Source organism: Streptopelia decaocto, assembly GCF_964273445.1.
Source record: "Streptopelia decaocto genome assembly, chromosome: 1".
NCBI classification, from domain to species: Eukaryota; Metazoa; Chordata; class Aves; order Columbiformes; family Columbidae; genus Streptopelia; species Streptopelia decaocto.
In genome coordinates, this window is record NC_138663.1 from 92,649,579 (window position 1) to 92,671,544 (window position 21,966).

Here is a 21,966-nt window from a genome sequence, read left to right on the forward strand (position 1 = left end):
TTCTGGTCATGTTTTACTATTGCAAATAATACAAGATATGGAACTGGTAGTTCACTTGACTGCTATCCTTGAGGATACCTTAGGATAGAGCTGTTTCCAGAGGTGATGAGTTGGACACGGTTGTGAAATGTATGTACAAGCTGCTTCCTCCCCAGGGGATCTGTTACCCAATAAACCTGCACTAATGGGTAGAAGTGGCATATTTTTGCAGTGCCACATATACAAGGATGGAATCTCTTTCTTCTTGCTGCAAGTTCTTTTTAATATGATGATTGATGTACATGTTTTTTAGTGCAATCTGGTTGTGTTGAACAACTAGATAAAATTTGGTTACTCTGAGCTAAAGGATGTCTGATTTATCTTTTGGTCTTCTCATTGTATTGTCACAAGTACAAGAGAACTATAGGATTATTGTAGTCAATGGCTTGAAAGCCATATGCCAGGATGTAGCTGATTATGTATCTTTGGATGAGGGAGGACGGGATTCCTTAGGCCAGCAGTTAAGGAGACCGTGGCTGCTGTTATTATGTTCTAGAGGTACTTAAAACAGTATTTAAGTTCCTCCGAGATGACCATGGATGATCTTTCAGTGTTATTTTCCAAGCAAATGCATAAATACTAGTCCCAACATATCATCCCTTGATGGTACATCTGGACTTCATTGTGTTTATAGGAGGTTGTGCTCCATGAATTTACTTTGTCCTTTATGAGCATTTTTCTTGTTTTTACTTTTTCACTTCTAAATTATTTTGTTCACATTTTGTGGTTGTAAATATTCAAACTGCCATTCATGTTAATTTAAATTTTAACTACTGTCTGCCATATACTTCTTAAAGCTTGCCATCCCTTTAGAATTTTTTTTGTGCTTAAGTCAAATTGTATATAGTTTCATAAGTTTTAAAACAGCTGCAGTCAAAAAGCATATAAATTAGTGAAGGAAAATACTGTTTTGCTTTCCTTTGATCAAGAATGACTGTGGTGGGATTTATGGGGGTAGCAAGCATTAGTGTTTAAACTGTGACTGTGACCAGTACTTACTGGTTCTGTTGAAGAAGTTGTTTCTGAAGATGATTTCTTTTTCCTTCTCTCTACCTCTTTCCCTGCCTTTTGAAGTCATTAAGAAATAAATAGTAGTGTAACCCTTATATATGAAAATTCTAATAACTTCAGAGAAGCCAATTAGAAACAAGATTAGGAAATAGTGAGAGAGGAGAGAATCATAGTAACTTATTTTCTTGGCTAAAATTTATAGTTGTGTGACTGATTTACATTTAGTCTGAATCAGATGCATGTGACGCTTATTGTTTGTAAAATTGATGACTTAAGTGAATGAGTGCATGTTGAATGTTTAATTCTGTCTTAAGCAACTGCTCTGTGATCAAAGTATGTTTGTATTCCTTGTATGTAGTATTTTATTTTTGCAATCATAAATCAATTGCATATTTTCATATTCTATTGATCATGTGAAAGCAAGTTAAAGTGCTCTAAGCATCCTTTATTTTCCACAATCTAGTTACCATATCTCTTTACATATACTAAAATGATAATTTGATGTCATGTCTGTAGGAGTGTTCAACGTATTACCACAAGTCTTCTCCATGGCGGGAAGAAAGTTTAAAATGGAGAAAAGTAAACTTAAAGCCACTTGGCAGGTAATTAAATGTCAGGTAGAGAGAAGAGTGGGAATGGTATGTATTTTTGCCAGTCAAGGACCCTTCAGTGATCTGCCCTTCTTCAGGGGACGGTAGGCTTGATGCTTCAGGTGATTTGTTCCTGTCTCAGCCATAATCACTGAGCTTGACCTGCAGAAAGTCCTTTTGGAAAGAAACAGGCAGGTAGCAGACTGTAGGCAGATAACCATTTAAAGATATTTTTAGTAATTGACTCGATCCAGTGGAGATCAAATGTTAAAATTAAATGCAGTGTTTGCTGTTGGGCATTTAAGGATTTAATAATTAATTTAACAGAATACTTGTATTATTTGATCCAATAGGATCTCTTAGTGTCAAAACTTCCTAATGGTTCACTAGGCTATCTAGGACAGTATAAAAATACATATAATATGTATCTAAATTCTGAGTTGCTTAAGAGACTATAATTGTTCAATTCCAATATTATGTAACATAATATTCTGTCTAAAATTGACTAATTATATAATTGCCTAGGGACTTTGACTACTGACCTACTTGAGAGCTATTAATATTTCTTATGTGAAAAATAATTTGTTTTATTAACGGAAAGCCCTCAGTGCTATAAATTTGTGTATATGATTCCAGCTTTTTTCCTAATACATGAAATGTTTTTATTTGAATATATTGATACTTTTCAGTCTCATGCCTCGTGCTATGACACTATCTTTTATTAAAAACTGCAATTTTCTAATCTGTGTTAGATTTTGCGAGGTTGAACATGTGATGTATTTGAACCTGTGAAATTTGACTGCTTAGGACAAAAGGTTGAAATGGCACCAAAAAGTTGTTACTGGTTTTAGAATCACAAATATATGCAGTGCTAATAATTTGTATTGAATAAGTAAAGGATGCAGTTTGCAAAAATCTTTCACTGCTGCTCTAATTTCTGCCAATTGTTTTACATGATGGCAGAGTCGAAGGGTGCTGAATGCTGTTGAAATTTGCATTGGAGACTGTGGCACCATCAGTGTTAGGACCTGTCTGTGTTGTAATTGTGTCTAGTTTAATCAATTAACATATTCTTTCTGTGGTCAAATCCTGCAAACAGGTTTGCATTTATGTGTATGTAAACACAGATTGCAGAACCACTGACATGTTTATTATGATAAAAATAGGCTATAGTAATTTACTCTGGTTTGAAAATTCTTTAGGTAATTAAATCTGTTCTTTCAAGTTGGTATGAAGTGGTAAGGATATTGTTTAAGCAGAATCTGTTTAGTGTAGGCTCATGTGTTCATAAATTGAAAAATGAGAGAAAGGAGTTGCTGTTTAACAAGTATTCATGCATTTATTATTTAGTTTTTGCCTGTTAAAAGGAAAGATAAAGCATCTTTAAAAAAAAAAAATTCAAAAGCCTTTCTGCTTCCAGAATATATTCATTCATATTTTAAAGAACTTAATTATTCACTGGTTGGCATAAGAAATTAGTTGCGTATTCTCTCTTCACTTTTAAGTTTCTAAAGAGGAGCAGGTTGGATGATATGCTTTTTTTTCAAAGCAAACTTTTAAAATAATATTATTTCAGTGGAAGCCCGGAACAAACTAGACTGACACCTTCTGCTCATAAGACGAGCACTAAGTGATATCATCTTCTAAAAATGCAGCCACAGAATGTAGGTGGTAAGCAGTAGCTGTTGTTTAAGCCTTTGGTTGGAAAACTTAGAAATACAGAACTGGAGCAGCTTTGTTGACATGATGAATTTCACAAATAGTCATGCTGCCTTAGTGCCTGATATGTGGTCATCTAGAATATGTGCATTTATTCTAAATATGTATCTCATTGTCTAAAGCTGAGTAGTGTGTCAGAGCTTAATTTCCATCATAGCCTGTAGTTGACAGAACAGTAACCAGAAACCTTAAGATCCTTTCTCCTTTTTCTTTTTCCAAATGTGCATGCTGAATTATTTGTCTCTGGCATGGTCTTGCTCCAGCTGTCTTCAGAAGATTATTAACTAGTTATTTTTGTAAGTAATAGGCTCCTTGATGGCTTGGTTGACTTCTATAGGAAGAAATTATTGTAAACATGAAGAGCAGCTTCTTGAAATGGACTATGCTTGATTTTTCAGGATTTACAGTATTATATTACACTATTAAATAAAATTACAGATCAATAACATTGAAGAAGCAACAATATTAGCATTTTCATAGCTGCTTAATGTTGTCAGCAGCAGGTGATATATTTCAAATAATAATGTATTTTAGTAGATAACATTGAAATTATTTTTTAGATCAAGCTGAGGTTTTTTTGTCCTGATGAAAGCTTTCATGTGCCATATTATTTCTTTGTCTGTAGGTATTAATGGGCTGCAGTGAAATGGAAGAGAATAATTTCTTAAAGCTTTTTAGTAACGGAGGAAATGATACAAGCAAATCTCTGTGACTCAGAACAAGATATCTGAAAGTATTTTTGCAATATTGCTGCTATTACTTTAAAAGGAGCTAGGGAAAAAAATACTGAATATAGAAATTGGCTTGTAATTCATAAGATCCAATGATAAATTGTGCTACTGTAAAATGGTATTGTGTTGTCCTTTATTATTGTGAAGCATGAGGAATATAGAATTTTTCTAGTCAAAATTATGGCAGGAATTTTAAGGCTTTTTTTGGTGGGGCAAGTCTTGACAGACAGCTAGTCTGACCTCCTGTGAAGTATTCATGCTAGAGAAAAACATTGACTCTTGTAAAAAGGCATAAAATGTTATCTCTGTCTTCATTCGATAGTAATCACTTTCTTAAAAGTGCACGTCTGTCTTGTGATTAGAATTTGGCTTCAGCTTCCACTTACAAGAAAAGGGAAGGGGATTGCTCTGCAAAAGAGGTCAGTAGTACCTTGTTTTTTCTTGCTGGGAATGCATTTAAAACTATAAAACCACTCACTGTTTTTTGATGAAATGCATGATGTCCTAAAATCTTGTGTTATGTCTGTCTTCCTTAGTCCTCTCACACAAATTCATAATCTTTTAAGAAGGAGATAAAGCCCTGTTACAGGTTTTTTCAGTGATCTATATAGAGGTAAAATCCCCTCTCCTTTCTTTGTGCACTGTGGATTGTGCTTCCAAGATACTTGTCACATTTTGTCACAGTGTTAAGTTGGGATATCATGTTTATTTCCTTGTCTTTTATGACCCTGATACCTTTTTTAGAGTCTGTTTTCTGCTGTTTTCCCAGTTTCAAGGTGTAACTTTTTATTCTTTTCCCAGATGTACAACCTGAGATTTGGATATTAGAAAAAAAAAAAAATTGGAACAATTTGCTTTATCAGCTGTTCCATAACTCTTACATGATGTCCCAGTTCTTTTGTTTACCATAGTGGCAGTGGTTGTGTTGTCCTCAAATATAATCATCAATGAGTTTGTGTATCTTTGAGGAACATGTTGAATGGTGTTAAACCTGGTAATGGTCCTAGGGCAGCTCTCTGCTCAAATACAACTCCCCTCTGACAATGAGTTTTTGAGGTTTGTTACTTAGGTTTTCTTAATCAAAGAAATTGTAATCTTGAAAAAAAAAAAAGTAAATTAAAAACCTGCCTGCGCTATCCATTCCTACCCTGCTGGCTTTCCTCTTATTTTGCCCTTGGCAATTAAGGCTGCATTGCCAATAAGTAACAAGGTGGTTCTCCTTGTCCACTTTCAACTTTTAACACAAGTGCCCTTCTGGTCTGTTGAGTTTTAGTGTTGTTTCGATTTACTGATGCTAAGTGAACATCAGTAGTAAATGCCATTCTTCCAGAATCCTTGGTGGGGAGCTGTCCAAGCCTTCTGTTTTTAAAAGGTTGTATTTCAATTGATGATGATTAAAACTGTGATCAGCTACAAATAAACTGCAGTGGTTTGTGCTTCTTAACCCTGTTGACCTCTGTATTCACCTTCTGACAATATCTACTTGCTTTATAGCCTGTCCTAGCCAAATATATTTAATATTTTTATGAGAGGATGGCTTGAAGCTGCATGATATGCAAAGGAACTCCTATTTTCCGTCTTCTTTTTGTTTAAAAAATGTGGCATGGTTCATCAGCTTTGTACTAAACTGTGACCAAAGACAAATGTTAAAAATCATGTTTGACTAGGCATTGAAAATAAGCTCTCCTTTGTAAATTCTTTTTTTCTTTAATGGAAGGGCTTGGTTCAATCCTGTCACACAGCTAAAAATGGAATTTCACCACTGACAGGTGGAGAAAAATGAAGAATTCAAGCTGCATCTCCTGCCTTCTCTATCCAGATTCAGATCATACTGAGGACTTGAGCTGGCAGCTTCCAGCACCAGGGAACTGCAGCAGGCAAATTAAAATTCTTACAGTAGAGTGGTGTTGGGACTGACTGAACGAGTAGTTGGCAGCGGCCCTCTGCAGATCATGCACAGTTGGCTGGATGCATCCAGACAAGTGTGTCTGTGTGTCTCACCATTTTCCCCCTTCAGCATGTTTCCTGTGTGCAGGAGCCCTTCATGTGCGTCCTGGGAGTTCCCACAGGGCTCCTTGTGAGTAACCTGTCTTCTTCGTGGCATTTGCACACCCTCCAAAAATAATACAATGAGCCAGAGGTGGATTGTGATGTCTTATTACATTCTTTCAAATTACACTTTGCACTGAATGGATTAAATCCTTCAGTGATAGCCATGTGGTGTAGAAATTGGTTAAAAAATGGAGCTCAGACTCAGCTATACAAGTTTCAACAAATGTAGTTGGCTGAACCACTATCAAGCAACCTGAAGCCTGGACAAGGAGTAAAGATGAATGGAAGAAACATAGAATCATAGAATAATTTTGGTTAGAAGAGACCCTCAGGATCATCGAGTCCAACAATTAACCTGACTCTAGCACTAAACCATGTCCCTAAGAACCTCGTCTAAATGCCTTTTAAACCCCTCCAGGGCTGGTGACTCCACCACTTCCCCAGGCAGCCTGTTCCAATGCCCAACAACCCTTTCCGTGAAGAATTTTTTCCTAATATTCAATCTAAACCTCCCCTGAACAACTTGAGGCCATTTCCTTTTGTCCTGTCACTTGCTACTTGGGAGAAGAGACCAACCCCCTCCATGCTACAACCTCCTTTCAGGTAGTTGCAGAGAGCGATAAGGTCTCCCCTCAGCCTCCTTTTCTCCAGGCTGAACAGCCCCAGTTCCCTCAGCCACTCCTCATAAAGATGCGGGTGTCAAATTAATTGGCCCAAACTTCATAGCTGCGATGTGGGTATTTCTAAGCCCCCTGATATTTTTTTTTTCTCGAAATCCCCAATTCCTGGCTGCAGGTGGGATACAAGGGAGAATTCCAGTTTCTGTATTTTTGGATCCTTTGGAGTCGGAGATGACAGAGCACGAAAAAACAGGCTGCTGGCTGGGAGGCGAGTCTCGGCTCACCGGAGGCATGTTGAAAGCAGACGCTTGGCCGCGCCTTCCCTCCCCGTTACCTGCCGTCCCTTTCCTTCCCCACCTGCCCGCCTCCCGCAGCGCGGGGCCGGGCGGCCGCAGGGGCGGAGCCCAGCGGCGGGGCGGGGCCGCCGGTGCCGTCACAAGCGGGCGGGCTCCGGGCCGCCGGAGCTCCTGGGGGTGCGGGGCCGGCGGCTGGCGCGGGGCGGTGGCGGGAGAGCCGGGGCTGCAGAGGTAGGCGAGGGGCGCCCAGCCGGGCTCTGAGGGCAGCCGGGGAGCTGCCCTGCCGCGCTCCGAGGAAGGGGCTGAAGGGAGAAGGTGCGCCGCCGGGGAGGGGGCTGGGCCCGGCGGGTCTGGTACATCTGAGGCGGGAGGCGCCGCTGACAGCTCCGGGGTCAGGTGCGGAGGGGGGGCGCGGCGCTCCGCCGCAGGAGCGGTGGCAGCGGGCGGCCGTTGGAGCGGCCGTTGCGGGGTGGGGGCAGTCGCCAACCGGCGCTGAGAGCGGCCCGGGCGCGCACCGGCGACCCCATCTTGGGGAGGCCCTGGCACCGGGGGTTTGCTTCGTGCCGCGGTTTCGGTCGTCGTCGTTGTCATCTGCAGCGCGCTGCTGCGTTTCACGGCGTTACCGGGGTGGTTGTTGTGCGTTTAGCTTTTATTGAGGTTTGTCCTGCGTGTACGTGAGCCGTGCCGGGCTGCCGTGTGTGAATAAGGGCGTAGAAACAGCTGTCTCAGGAAGACGTGTGAGAGTGAGATGTCAAAAAACCCAATGATGTTGCTTTTAATCTTTTATTCAAGGAGGTGCTTGAAAACTCCTGTGTGCTCCTGTTCCCAGGTATTTTTATGAGATCTGTGCTTTTTGATATTAGCCTGGACGCTTCTTTCATGGCTTTGTGCCACGGCGTGGGTTTGTAGAACAGCAGGCTAGCAGGCCCTGCGTCCCTGAGAAATTTCTGATCTGCCGCGGTTGTTGTGGTGGTGGTAGGGTGACCCCAAGGCAAGGTGGGGTGGCTGGAACCATGAGTAGCACTACACCCTCCACACCTGCACGCTTTCGTGCTCAAAAAGGCTCACGGAAACACTTGTGTGTGCCCGAGGCCCTGTCCTGAGGTGGGATTGTCCCTTCAGTGTTGCTGGCAGGAGTTTGAAAAAGTGCAGATCAGAGGCTTCTTTCACAATTGCTCTCTGATGATGCCTGGTGCACCTGTGCTTTTCAGTGGGCTCTGCTTTCTCAGCAGCAATGTCGTTCAGGGAATGGGGATTGAACAGCAGAGCTTAGTGAGCAGAGTGCGCTGTGGAAAGTGATAGGATGTTTAAAAACATTTAACCTCCCTTAGTTTATTCCAGACCAGCTTTTATTATTCTTTTCCCATGTAGAGAAGTCTTAAAAGGAAAAAGATTGAATGTTTGGTTCGGTGCATATTTCAGATTTTTGCACACTTATTAACCTAGAATAAGGTTGTGAAATGTAGTGGCAATGCCTTTGCAGTACTGCTGCACCATAATCCCTTTCATGTGGATTTGACGGAGTAGTGTTAAGAATGAAGTTGTAGATCTGTCCCAGTGGCATATATTTTGCCCTATACAGTGAGCACAGTCAATATATGCTGGTCAAAGCTCAGCATGGACTGCATGTGCTGTATAGACGGTTGAGGGGCTTTTGCCTGGACAGTCAGGCTCTCTGTTGACAGTAGCTCTCCATCTGCAGGCCAGTGTAATTCTTTCTGCAGAAGTCTCTAGTACTGAGCTTGTCTACACTGCCAGCAGAGAGTTACCTGGGGAAAGTCTTGCTGGGTTACTTTTTAAGCAACAGAAGCAGAGGCTCTTGTGTGTTTGCATGTCCTCGAACTCTAAAGCAAGGAAGATGAGCTAGTAAGAACCCTGTTGTCCTGGAAACAAGATTATTTGTTTCCCCTTGAAGAACTACTGTTTGCTAATGCTTTTTTCAAGAGCTATTAATGTAAAAACTAGTAAAGTTTTTTCTGCTGCAGATTGAAATTCAGTGGGCTACCTTGCTTCTAGGACCTCAGAGTGCCCTCACAGGGAATGCAATATCTTGCCAACTTTTTCGTAAGTCTCTCTTACTCTCAATGCGAGTGGTAGGTGAGAGCAAATGAGGGGGAACATATATATTTGGGCAATAATTTGAAATTTAGTATTCTTAAATCTAGGAGATCTGGCACTTTCTAAACTCTGAAGTGGATGTGACCTCTTTTATTTATTTACTGCTCCTTGCTGGCAGTACCAAGTTGTTAGCAAATAATGATTTCAGTGCTGTTTTCAAGGATCCGTATCGAGGCTGTATGCATTTTTCTTGATACATGACAACTTTGCCTGTGATTTAACTTATCTGATATGAGCAAATTTTAACTTAATCTATAGTAGGCGGTAACTTGTGGAGAGCTGTGGAGAAACAAGGAGCCCTGCCAAAATATGGCAATGGAGACGTGATCTTCAGAGGGTGTTTGGCTCCCTTACTGAAGGCAGTGATCACACCTCTGCAGAAACTTCTGTCTGCTGTCAGCTGAGACAGGGCAGTAGAATTTTTGGTCTTAAGATCTCAGGTGTATTGAAGGTTGGGATGTTCTCAGGCATCTGTTAGACCTGTTCAAGTCCAGTCTGGTTACACAGGTGCTGTATTAAATGGAAGAGGTTCTCCCTGTGGAGTGAAATGACTGCTAGGAGAAATGGCTGCTCTGTTTCCTGTACATTCTGGACTACTTAATCTCTGTGTTATTGTACTGGAACTAGGAAGGAAAATAAGAAGGCAAAGAATGCCCTTTTGGTTCTTGTTTCCTTGTTAAGATTTAATTCAGTCTTCTGGCATGTGCTTTGTTATAGCAAATTTTAATTACCTAATTGCTAGTACATAAGATGCACCTTTAGGATAGACTAATACCTCTTGGATGCCCTTTGTACATTACTTTGTTGGAAAAACTTCGCCATTTTTTGCCTGGATGTGGAGAGTGATTGCCTTACTTGGAGATGAAGTTTGAAACCTTTACTTGTTGTCCTTGAGAGATAGGAGGTGAAATAACACAGACAGCAGAGCTCAGAGCTCTTACATGCTCTTTGCTTCTGCTTGTCACTTCCCTTCCTGTTTCTTTTCTGACAAACTGAATTTCCTCTCTATTGTTGGATTATCTACCTAAATCTCAAGCAGACATCCTTTGCAGAAAGGTTGTTGGAAAAATGTTTGCCTTGGAAGAAGAAAGCTTTGGGGTGTATCTGCCTCATCCACATCTGAAGGGCAGACAGGCATAGCCTCAAATGTGTTTAAATTACACCTATTGCTGCTTAGCCTTACATGATAAGCTCTTTACTATAGACTAAGTTGATTTTTCTGGCGTCCTGATAGAAAGAGAAATTTCCCTTTCCCGCCTCACAGCCACTTCCTGCTGCCACAGCTTCTCTTCCTTTGCTTCCCACATTCTGTTCTCGTAGTGTTCTGCCTACTGTAAGGGAAGCATCGCTGCAGATTGGCAGCACACAAGACAAAGACAGGAAACAACCATGGCAAAACAGACTGAGAATGAAGCATGGACCGAGTGAAGAAAGGAAAGTAACAGAAGAATTTGTAAATTAAGGACGTGGCCGAGAGGAGGACGTGTGCCTTGGCTGCACAGGAGACTGATAGGGTCATAGACGGCTTTTGTGGTCTGTGTGGCACGCAGTAAGGGAAGTGTGCACGAGATAATGGAAGGCAAACCCCCCAGACTTCCCTGGCAGTTACTGCTGTATTTTCCCTGTTTCAGAAAATGAGGTTAATCACGTTGCATCAGCCAGCACAGGTGGACATTCTGTTGCTGCTTCTGCCAGCCTGTTGAACCAGCCGCTTTTCTGTCTCTCACAGAGGACAGGGAGGTGCCAGCACTGCAGAAATATGTTAGCACTTCCTGAAAACAACATTTGAAAGCAGCAGTAAAGTGTATGCACTCAGCAAAAAGGCTGTCCCTGGCTGTTTATACTTCCACCAAGTGTGAATTTCTTGAATTCATGATATTTTTACCTGATATGCAATAAATAGTAAATAGGGAAACTGAAGTACCAAGGTATGTCCTAACTTAGCTAAAACCATCCTGATGAAATAAGAGAAGGTAACATAGTTTTCCCCCTAACCTCCAGGCAAGCTGAAATCTTGATCTTAGTTAAAGGAGACTTTTTGTGCAGCTTGTAATACATGACCAAAGGATTTCTCTGCAACCAAGATTTTTAAATATGTGCCTGTATTCACTAAAAGTACTCACTGTACATGTCATCGCTAAGACCTTGTATAAAATCAGCAGGTTATATTCATAAATACACTGAGATTCTTGAACTGCTATATGTAGGCCTGGCCTGCTTATGAGAGTGTAACCCTTTTGATGTTCTTACATTTCTCACAAATGCCTGCATCTTGTTTGTGGCCTAGTGCTCTGCCATGCTAACAGAGGAGCCTGTTGTGTGAGAGATTATGCTCTGTAAATACAGCTCTGTTCTTCCAGGTTGTTGCAGACAGAACAGATTTTGTGGAGTAGATAACTGAGCGAGGTGAATGGGACTAGTATGGGAGGAAAGGACCATGGATATAGAGGGGGAAAGTGAAGGGAAAGGAGCAGGGGGGATGAGAAAGTAGATGGTCCATAAAGGAAAGAGGAGAGAGCGGTAGAAAGATGCATACAGTTTGTTTCTGATCCATGTTTCATAGCGTTTGCCAGTGGAGCACTTTAAAGTTGTAGTTTCTGCAAGAAACTGGCAGAATTCTGAACCTGTAGCTCCATCTGGGGTGTGCTTGGAGAGAAGCTGGGCTTCCCTGGCAGATGCATCCTCAACTGGAGCATGCTGGGAGAGGGGCTGTGCCACTCTGACTGAGAACCTGCAGGTAAAGGCCAGGTGAAGGGTGCACATGTTGCAAACTCCCATTGCTAGATAAGATACTTTAAAGAAGTTGGGGTCATGTGCTCTCAGAAGCATGACTGTTTTCATCTTACTGAAGAAAATAATACATTTTACCACCTACCTAAACTTTTATAAGGACAAATATTCTTTCCACCATATGATTAGTTATAGGAAGCATATATGTATGGAAGCAGCACACATCAGTTCCTTGAGGCAGTTTATGGTTAAGGTACCCTTACTGCAGCATAGCAAACTGTACAGAGTTCTACAAATAAAACCAGTGTCTGTGAGTGCCTTTGCACATGCACCGTTCCTTCCTTTTTTACAAGGCTAAGTAGTCCAGACTAACTCTCTGCTCGAGTAGCTTCTTTTCATGGTGGTAGCCTGCCATATCACTGAGTTTTCTGTAACTTCCTTCCAGCTGCAGAAGCACATACAAGCAAAACAAACCGTGCTTAGAAAGAATATGATGCCTGGAGTTTTGCCATGTAATGAATAAGACAAGTCTCTAAGGTAGAAACTCTGGCTAACAGTGGAGGCCCGGAGGGTAATGGATTTGCTGAGAATTTGTTCTTCCACTCATTGTCTGCTGTTAAATCTGTTGTGTTGGGGAAAGTACAGTGCTGGGCTTACTGCTAGGGTTAGGCATTGGATCTTTCTAGAATTCTGGTTTGTGTTTGTTTCAAGTCTTAACCCTTGGCAGTCTGAAGTTTGGATGCAGGCCTTAGGAGAATTTTTCAATAATTGTCCAGTCTTTGAGAGTTATAATCAGACTTGAGAATGAAATTGCTTTGTATAAGGTGTATTAAAAATACTTGTCTGTTTGGGGTCTCCTTGGTTGTTTTTACAGCTCTTTTTCTACATTTTCTCTGTGATGACCAGTGTTAAGGGAATAGTTTTTCATAGTTTGCTAGGCCTCTAATTTTTCAGAGTTCTCTTTCAAAAAACAACTTCTCTTTTGTTTGTTTGTTTTTAGTGTTGCTCAGAAGAAAGTATTTATTGATAGACTCTCTAAATGTTTTGTTTTTCCCTTTTTTTACCCCTTACCCACCTGAATTTCTCTGCACGTCTTGCTGCATTTTGTCTTGCCACTAGCAATTCTTTTGATCCTATAACTACCTTTTACATTCACTAGGCTGGAAATTACTGTATCCCACAATAGGGCAGGTGGAACGAAATGTGTGACTGCGCTTCAGCGACTTTAGTGCAAAGTTCAGTGGCTTAATTTAAACTGTTGGTTTGACATTTCTGAAGAGTATTCACTTGATCTGGTCCAGTGACTTTGCTTGGGAGGCAGTAAACTTGAACTGCAATGTGGTAATGTCTTCTGTCACCAGAGCTACTTGGTGACCTCTATGTGCAATTTTTCTGTTATATTTTTACCATAAAGGGTAAGTATTAGAACATTGTTAATTCTGATAGCAGTTCTGTGAAAATCAGAATTTATTGAACATTACAGTATTTGTTTAAAAAAAGGTGCTTGTGTATTGTCTTGTGGAAGGTGCTACATATAAAATACAAGATCTGGGATAAGTCTTCCTTCCAGGTCCAGAAGGCTGTAGAGCATTTCCCAGGTGCTTTGTATGGTCATTATCTGCACAAGAGAATTCTGTTGTGGGTGTCTTGTGCCTTCCAGTTTTAGAAAAGTCATGTATGTCTAACCATGTTTAAAAGCTGGTGTCACAGCTGGAAGCTAGGAGGTAGTGTTGTGTGACACTTAACTCTGCGTGGACTCATGAACTTGCTCTGCTGTCCAGTTCTAGAAACATGGATGAACACACTCCTGGAGTTTTTCTAGTGATCATAACTTTTGCTCCCAAAATGTGGCTGGATCATCTGTCATAATTTCTGGGGTTGGGGGAATTGTTCAGCATTGTTGGTTTCATGCTGAATGGAAGGCGATGTTGCCTCATACAAACAAGACAGTTATAGGGATGAAGACAACATTTTAAACCACAAATGACCTACACTGCTTACAAAATAATGGTCTTAAAAGAGCAATTCATGTAACCATGATTTGACCTCACGGGTTCCAATTATGCAAAATCTTTAGTTAGATGATCTGCTTTTCTGTGTTGTATTTAATGCACAGAAGGGGCCTAATTTGGGAATGAACTGCACAGTAAAGGACATCAGTGAGTGTAATAGCTTTATTTGTTGCAGAAATTGGAAGTTGCATAGCGGTCAAAGCAGGGGATTGAAGGAAGAGGAGGACAAGGTTGTTTTCTAATTGAGAGTTGCATCTTTCCAAAGGCCTGGAACGCAACCCTACCACTCCCCGCAGTTCCTGTGTGGTGCAAGGCAAGTCTTTAAAAATCGTCCTTTTGCCATTGGTCAATACAATATTTCTCGGTTTTTGAGTGTCTGATTTAAGATCTAGTTTCAGTTTTACAGAACTGCTAAACCCTCCCAGCTATTTCTGCATACAATATGTAAAAAACTGTATACTTTCGAAGTTGAATCTTGATGTCTTGAGTTAGACACCCCAAGCTAGTCAATACTTTATTCCTTCTGCTGAAGAAGGCTGGTTCTCTCTTGAAGTCTGTGTCCACTACCTCTCCTGTCCCCACAGCTGGTTCCCAGCCTCCTTGCACCAGCTTAGGCTGCCCCCTTTGGTTTTCCTTCTTATGCTCCTTTTCCAGTCTCGTTGGTCTGCCCATACCTGCCTGCTCACCAGCTCTTTATTGCAATGATTCCTCCCAGCCATGTAATTTCTGACCTTCTTTCTATGCCCAGACCTCAGTCCTGGTTTTCTGACACCTTCATCTTTTAATTCAACTTTTCCAGTATTGCTCTTCAAATCTGCTACTTCTGCTCCTTTGGTTTGGGCTTTTTATTCCCCATTCTTTTGAATTTGGTATTTCTCTCTTATTTCTGAAGGCTTGTCTTAGAGATACAAGTTTTGTTGGCCCAGTTCAATGTTCAGCCAAACTGATGTTGAATGATAATTAAAACAAACTGTTTTCTGAACCCCTTGGGCTGGATCGGTGTGCCTGTCTGTAGGGCACTACATGTGCAGTTAGAGCTCCTGTGGAAAACAAGGGTACTCAGTGTTTTTGGAGATTTTAGTTGTGAGTGAATCTCTCCTGGATCTGTGTTTACTGTGACTTTTAAAAGGATTAGGATAGAAAGTCTGTCAGTTTTTGTTGTTTTTTAAATTTGTGCAAAATAATTTTCCTTTAGCCCTTACTCTTGGCAGTAGATTGTTTTAGCTGAAACTAATGATTATTCTTTAAGAATCAGTGAGGCAAACACTCAGCATGAAAAATTTCTGTGCACGCACTTTGGAAAAATGTTAGCAGCTGAAAAAAGAAGTCTTTTAAGAAATGGTGTTGAGCAGCCATGTTTTTGGCTGGTGATGGTCCTGATCCCACCTGATTGTTCTTCTCTAGGTGAAGCATTGGAAAATGCTTTACAAACTGTTCATTCTCTTCATGTGAATCTAGGTATCTCAGCACAGCAGCATGTTTGGCATGCGGTGGCATATAAGAGATTTTTAAAACAACGTGGGACTAGTGATGGCATGGAAATGACTGGTTTGTTAGAAAATGTGGGAAATCTTGCATAGCAAGGAACTTATTTCAGTGTAAACAGAAACTTTCCTACTCTTCCCCTTTTTGGTAAGAATGATGGAAATGCTGAAGGTCGTCTTTGCTTTGATGTATACCAAAACTCTTTCTCTCCCCAGGCAAAGTACCTTTCCCAAATAACTGAGAGGAGGCATTTGTTGAGCACTAACTCAAAATGTGTGTGCTGCCATCTAAGTTGTCTGCATTACTTTTTTTTTTTTTTTTCATCAAGTAATAGACAGACTTCATCTTACCAAATTTGTAAGACTTGAGAAAACTACATATGCTCTAATTGAAAGTTTTCTACAACATGTTTCTTTTGTCAAGAACAGATTATCCAATAATAGTTCGTTTTGTTTTGTTGTTTTTGTTTTTGTTTTTGTTTTTTTTTTCTGGTTAGTTTGACCCAATCTATATTTTAGTAAAATTACCCTTTGCAAGAAATATCATTTAGAAATGTTTCTGCTAGAAATACTAATGGCTACACTAGTAGTGCCTGAGGCACAGACTTCCAATGTGAACTGTGGGTTTACTGCTTCACTTGAGCTAGAGATGGATATGGAACAAGCCTTTTTAATTCTACATCGACTTCTCACTTAGCTTTCTGTCTTCGTGATTTCTGCATCATGGTGTCTGAAATGTTCTGTACTTAATATATTAATGGTAGGTTACAGTTCTGTGTTCCCAAGAGGCTTTCCAGCTGGGAGCAAGCAATCTGTTATGACCAGAAGATTATATACTCTATAAAAAGAGAGCACAGCAAAATACAGTGAGTCAAGAGATCTATGTGAAAGTTCCTGTATTGAGTTGAATCTGAAATGAGAGTTTTGGATATGTGTGCTGTATTCAATTTTGAGAGAATTTTAGAGTAAATATCTAACAAATATATTGAATGAACATGCCTACATAAAATATTTAGCAGTTCTGTTCCATAGCATAAGTAGCCCAGTTACAGGAGAATGGTAAGTATCCAGGTGCTGTCAGAAACTGCGAATTTCAGCACCCTTCAGTCTGGGATGTGAACTGAGCAATTTTATTCAAAAGCCACAGGTAAAACAAGCATGCTGCTAAAAATGGACTGGCCGGGTGTAAATAAAGCCATTAGAAGTCATCACAGGCTCGCTGTTGGCTCTTTGTATTGTTGTGTGGTGCTTTTCAGTGGGGGCATAATGCCTGTTAGTTCTCAGCAGGATGATACTTGCTCTGGGATGCTGGTGGAGTGGAGGCTTCTGCTTTGCCGTGTAGAAGTAGCTCAGCAATTAGACTAGCTGCTAAGCACAGGGAGACTTTGAGAGCTGCTCCAAAAACACTGCTCTCCAGTCCTAGCAGAAAGCAGGCATGTGGGGAACGAATTGTGAGGATCAGTGTTCTTCTAGTGAGATATCACTTCTCAGGAAAAGCAGTGAAAACTTGTAGTGTTTTGTTATGTAAATGTCATCCGTCTCATAGATGTTTCATGAGCTAAAGGCATGGTATAGGAAGATTTATTTATTTTTTTATTTCAGTGGTTCACTCATCTTGCCTCCTTGTCCTATTTACCTTCTGTTGCTCTGAGGAACAAAAGCAAGTTTTCGCACTGGTTTCCCTTATCTGAGAGTTAATTCAGGGTACCGCAACTCCAAAAGTAATGTGTTAGTTCTTACCCTTGGAACAGCAGTAGTGTTGTAGTACCATCTGGCTTAGCAGTCCAGGCTTGCTTTGGACATCTCCTGTCCAGCTTTGGAGAGGTAAAATCCCTGGAATGTGTTTGCTCCTGGAGTATCTGCTGCTATGTGAAGAAGGCAGGCAAACGATATAGTCCCCTCCACTGACATGTATATGAGTGGGATAGGTCACCTTAGGAGCTATTTGAACCTGTCTTCCCTTCCACACCATGTCTGACAGGGGCTGAAGAGAGACACAGTGGTACAGTAGTTCTGCAAAGGTCCTCCTGAGAGCTTTCAGTCAGAGGGTGAAAATCTATTTTGCTGTGAGCAAACCTTTTTCCCCCTCCCATATCCTACTTCTTGCATTTTGGATGGGCAACTGGTGAGCTATACAGATGAGGTTCATAGAAGGGGGAAGGGAAATAGTTCTTTGAAACTGTTTTTGAGGATCCAGTGAAAGGTTCTTCTAGGAGGATCCATGGTGGTCGCATCTCAAGTAAAATAGTCTTAAGTAATTCTCTCTTGAACAAAAAAGGTTGTGAGGCCTAACTTTTACATGCAACAGTTGAAAAATTATGTCAGAGGATGTACGTGGCAGTAGTATTATCAACCGTGAGCATTTGGAAATCACAGAAAGTCTTCAAAATTATGAGAGTTATTGAAATAATTCTTGCGATAGACTTCATATTTGTCTCCCACCTTTGGGAGCTTTTAGCATAGCACCCAATTTCAATAGTCCCTGTTCAATAATACTGAGTAAAATAGCATATTCCGTTCTTCCTGAAAACCATCATGTCTTTAAATGTTTTGTGCCTGTGAATGGTACTGAAGAATTAATATGTGTCCTGCCCTCTGCACAAGTTGACTTGCACAGCGTGTTTGGAAGCTCGATTCTGACACTGGTAGGGTGAAAGGTTTTGTCTTTCGTACATGTAATACATACTTCAGGGACCTCAGGTTTTCATGAAAAGGCTGAGTATTGTGAGACTTTAGTACAACAGTCAGAAGGAACAGTGATTCCTGTGGGAGTAATTGTTGGGGGTTCCACAAAATCTCCATGTTTCTTAGTTTCTCTGAGGCCCTTCACGATGGTTATGAGGATGGGCAAAACTCACTTTTATATGGGCTTCTAAAGATGTCTGGGTTTGTGTAATTGTATACAGTTCTTTTTCTTATGGATTCATGGTGCAAAATTATGCACAGGATACTGACATCAGTATCTCTATGTATTTCATCTAACTGGAACTTTTAGAAAGTGAGGAATTAGTGAAGCACAAGTCCAGTTTGTGGCATTTCTGCAGCAGAGCAGTATCAGGAGCTACAAAGTCTCTGAACTGGAGATTTTAAACCAGGTCATGGGAAGCATTTGATTTCAGGCTGCTCCCGTAGCCAGTACTGCTCCCTGTCATGATGAGTGCCCTTCCAGAAGCATTCTGATGTTCTCAGAGCACAGTTTACCCCAGTTATTTCTATCTGGGACCTCCCACTGAGATTTAGAAATTAGAGCTTGTAAACAGTTTATCTCGTTTAAACTGTGGTGTCTAAGGATTGGAAGGAGGCAAGGAGTGATAAAAATCCATCTATATTCTTGTTCTTTTTCTGGTTTATTATGTAGCAGATAGATTGGAGAGCCCACGAAGACATGTGCCTCTAGAGAGGGTACTGTTATGTGGCTCTGGAAGGAGGAGAGCTTCAGTTCACCTAAAAAGTGTCAAGAGCTTGGGGACCAAAAAAGAAAATATAAGTGTTAGTTCCATAAGTAGGAGGAAATGGGAAGTTTTTCAATGGCCTCTTGTTGCTCATTGCTGCAGTTATGTTTGCAGATTAGGATTAGACTAGAATTGAGACCATTTGAAACAGTGGAGCCATGAAGGTGGCAGGACATATACCTGAACAGAAAGGGTACTTGTAGAGCACCAGTTGAGAGGCATTGGGTGTCTGTGATAGTTTGACAGGATTAGGAAAAGCTATGAGTTCTAGCCAAACGAACTTTAAAAGACCCTGACATTAATTTATGGCGAAGATAATTTATCTGTCATTGTTTTTATGATGGGGTTGGTGGGAAAGAGATAATGAAAGACCCTCTAGAATTATGATCAAAGATCATGAGAGGATAGCTTAGGGAACTGCAAGAAACAAGACCTGAAAACAAAAAACAAGGAAGGGGAACTATGAGCTCTGAGACGACTTTTGTATTACTGACATAACAGAATTAGTACTCAGAAAGTGAAAGCACCCAAAATTCTAGAAAATGGGACATTTGCATTTCTCAGAAAGAAAATGAAAGGAGAAACAGCCTTCTGCACAATACATTTTCAAAATACTGAAGTAATGCTTGAAAGGGGTACCTTCAAGATACTGTGAGTTGGAAGGTCCAGTATAGAGGCCATGTAGAATTTTTAAGGGTTATGAATTTGCTGTACTTTCAGAATCAGAGTCCTAAAGCAAAACAGGCAAAAATAAAACTTGAAAGTGAAATATGAGATTCCCACACATTGACTACTACAGATACCTAAATCAAAGAAAACTATTAATTGCAGTTGATGAATATAGAAAAAATGTTTCACTTTGCATGGTTATTCTAAAATAATCTGTCTCAAATGCTTTGATTTTAGTGTCAGTGATTACTAATATAAAAACATCTTTAATGGTTACCCTGTGGGAAGAAAGAAATATGCAAATGTAGTTAATTTCCAGAGAGGAAGAGAGATGACTTAAAAATAAAACCAAGGTTGCTCAATTGACCATGTGTTCAACAAGCCATTGACACCAAGGAAATGGCTTGTTATCCTGTCCTTGATAATCTGCTGTCATGATCTCATCTTTCCTGTTTCCATCAGCTCCAAGATGCATACCAGTTTCTTTTCTCTCCACCCAAATGAACAGCTTTTTACTTCTGACCAGGCACTTGGTTAGGATATTTTTAAGGTGAGACTCTTGTGGCTGTTGTGTGTTGAAGCTGGAACTTTGTTGCATACTAAAATGGTGGGTTGTAGTCCTTTCTGTCAGGTAGCTCTAGGTACCATGGGGTTTTTGTTTCCTACTGAACCAAAAAAAGAGGGTAACATCCCACAAGTAAAAAACAACTCTATCCTCCTCCAGACCAGGCAGCGTGAGAGTTGGTTCTAGTCAGGAACAGCTTCTGCCTCTGAAGAGCTGCTTCCCATCCTTCCTGAAGTGTAAGCCTTCCCGGGCTGTCAAATGGAAGTCTTCCTTCCCCATCCTGTTTACTGCCTCCGTGTTGACTTTTGAACAAGCTGTTACACCCCTTTACTAGGTGAGTGGGGGTGTATTGAGGAAGGGTTTGGTTAATAGTGTTTAAAGGCATTGTGCAGGTGGGTAACTGCAGGAAAAGTGTTTGTTTGTTTGCTTTTTTTAGTGCAGATACTTTGTAATAGAGTATTGCATTTGTATGAGGTTATTGTTTGCAGCGATGAATGAGATGATATAATGATACAGGATATATTTGTTCTTTCCTGTTGTGGTACGTGTGGTTGGAAGTAATGTGGGTGTAGACCTGGGTTTCTCCTAAACGACATGTTGCACAGGTCTGAGAGCAGGCGCTCTGAGTAAGGTAATGGGGAGGTAGGTGAAGGTTGAAAAGGAACATAAAGCTATGTGTTTCCTTTTTATGGCTGGATCATTTTGTTTTGTTGTTTCTTGCATGGTTTTGGGCACTCATTTGAATATTCTTAAATAACATCTAGTGAAGATTTGTGTGAGAAAAATAAGCTGTGTGTGTATGTGTATATAGCATGTGCCTACATTTACCAAAATACCAGAATGGTTCATAACCCTTCTGTTCTTGTGGCAGCCCAGCTAAAGCCATTTTCCATGTTGCCTTTCAGAAATGTCCCACTCTTGTCCCTTTACACTAAGAAACTCTGCCATTTGCTGCTCAGACCTGACATTCAGGCTCAGTGTGCTTCAATTGCTCAAAAAGGTCCTTTTCTAGAGACCTCCTCTTCTGTCACATTCACATTTGAAAGTGATGTTTTAGTACTGGTGCATACATTTGACATTGCATTTATTGGATACTTAATTGCTCTGCAACGTTCAATATTTGTTGCTTGCAGGGGTGGAAATGAGGGCAGGGTTTAGGCCCAAGAGGAGACATATTTCTGGCAGTGATGGCCAGTGTGGAAATGCTTGAAATGACACACGCGATGATCAAAATTTGTAGGGTGAGTAGTAAGGGAGTGGCGCCTCTGAAGAACAGGAGGGACATGAAACTGGAGTGGGAGGTCTGTGATGTCCCCATGAAGATGTTTTTTGCTGGAAAATGTGTGTAGGGGGATGATCAGCGGGACATGCAACACATTGGAAGGCTTTGGAAATGTGATCCTGTGATTTGTTTGCACTGTCAGGCTGACTGGCCTACTTTTCCTCTGAAAAGGATTTGCTAACAACTGTGTGCAAACCCTCCAAATGAAAGCATGGCCCCACATAGCAGCAGCAGACCCTACCTGTCAGAGCTGGAGTTTCTCTCTTCCATCTGTGTGAATCTCTAATCTGTTGCTGGCAGAAATTCGACCTTCAGGCTTTAACTGAATTTCCATATTCATAGCACTAGATGTTGGCTTTCAGATGGAAGTGGAGACAAGTTATCTAGTAAAGAGTCACAGAAAATCTGCTGCCATCTGCACCTTTGCTTTGCTGATACCACAGCTTTTAATATTGCAGTCTTAATTAACTTTATACTCTGCTTCAATTTCTTGATGCTAGAAGAATGCTTGAAGCAGTTTGCGTTTGCTCTTGTCGTTGGAGTACACATTTCAGGCAGTCAAAAAGAAAGAGCAAGTGTGGGGGAGAAGCATGTTG

The 21,966-nt window shown here is 40.8% G+C and overlaps 1 protein-coding gene across 1 annotated transcript in view; it reads left to right on the plus strand.

The window, feature by feature from the left end:
- The first annotated feature begins 7,269 nt into the window (after positions 1 to 7,269).
- Positions 7,270 to 21,966, plus strand: part of INPP4A (inositol polyphosphate-4-phosphatase type I A) — a 125,799-nt gene continuing 111,102 nt past the window's right edge. Inside the window, exon 1 of the mRNA XM_082073198.1 lies at positions 7,270 to 7,289. The gene's annotated coding sequence lies outside the window, so the exon portion shown is untranslated. The remainder of the gene's footprint in view (positions 7,290 to 21,966) is intronic.